At 54.9% G+C, this 1312-nt stretch overlaps 1 protein-coding gene across 1 annotated transcript in view; it reads left to right on the top strand.

Annotated features, from left to right (window-relative positions):
- Nucleotides 1–1312, top strand: part of CCDC12 (coiled-coil domain containing 12) — an 11714-nt gene that overhangs the window by 6865 nt on the left and 3537 nt on the right. The window lies entirely within an intron of this gene.

Genomic DNA, 1312 nt, shown 5'->3' with positions numbered 1-1312 from the left:
CCTCCCGGCCCCCCCCCCCCCCCCCTTTTCAGATCTCTAGCATGTCCCCTCTCTCCACTCTGCGACAGTCTCCTCTGTTACCTGTCTGCGGGCACACCTGTGTCACCTCAGATGTGGCTGTAAAGGGTCGGAAAGTTTTTGCGACTTGGGTCCTATGTGTGACAGAGCTCTCCCAGGGCTGATGGAGAAGTTCACAGAAAAAAGGGGGAGGGGTTTTTTTGAAATTTTTTCTTAGGAAGTTTTTGGTTGGGGGGGGGTGTGGGGTATGCTGCTTTACATTAAGTGTTGACCGGGGTGTCCAACTTGTGAAAAACAGAGTAAAAAACAAAACAAGGTCTAGAGCGCTACTACCAGTGGTGAAAAGAGTTTAGGGGTTGTTAGACCCAGGAGGGCATGAGGTCTTCATAGATGTGCTGTCATCGACGTCGGGATCTCTGCAGGTAGAAAGTTGATTGGAGGTAGTCTTGGGCCCCATTCAAATGCTTGCATTGCAAAGACTGGAATCGCGGAAAAATCCGCTCCAAAAAGGGTCCTGCTGTAGCGACGCACGACCCGCGACAGCAGGACCCTTTGCCCCATTGCCTTGGAGAGCGATATCGCGCGATAAATCGCTCAATGTGAACGGGGCCTTGTGGATTCTTCTGTATCGTTTGGAGTGTCACTGCTTGCTGGCCTTGTCGGTGTGCTGGTGGGTAGCGGCGCGGGATTGGAGAGGTGGCAATCTTCTCTGCTGGTGCCGGGGGTGTCCGGTCCGTTGATGGATGGGGGGGACGCTGATGGGGTTCCTTCTTTGAAGTGGTGGCGTCGGCGGGTTGTATCCGAAGTCTGGCCCGGAAGTGTTCGCTCGCTTGTAGTGAGACAGGCGCCGCAAGTTCCGGTCTGCCCGAAGAGGCGTCCCACACGCGGGACGGAAGTTCCTGTTGTCGTGGTTACGCGTTTCGAAGACGTAGTCTTCCTTGTCAAGCAAGGGTGGGGGAGTGGAAACTGGCGTCAGATTTTAAATGGATGGGCGGGGGGCGTGGTTATGACGCAATTGCGATACATGATGTGTCAAACGGCACTGTGCTGTAAAGGGTCCGCTCTCTATGTGGCTGCAGATAGGTCAGGCTACATACCTGTGTCACCAGTTCTGCTTCCTCTCCTGTCACAACACACGCACACAGCAGAGAGCTCGCCACTTCCATGTCACACAGACTCCACCCAGCGGCAAATCAGGCAGCTCAGCATGTGGGCTACACGTCGCAACCTGGGTTCTGTTAAGCATGTACTGCCAATCAGAGGGGGGGGGGGGGCTTTTCTGCAGCAAAGCTCC

This window comes from Nanorana parkeri, unplaced genomic scaffold (assembly GCF_000935625.1).
Source record: "Nanorana parkeri isolate BGI_ZX_2015 unplaced genomic scaffold, ASM93562v1 scaffold3028, whole genome shotgun sequence".
NCBI classification, from domain to species: domain Eukaryota; kingdom Metazoa; phylum Chordata; class Amphibia; order Anura; family Dicroglossidae; genus Nanorana; species Nanorana parkeri.
This window is presented reverse-complemented; position numbering and strand designations above follow the sequence as displayed.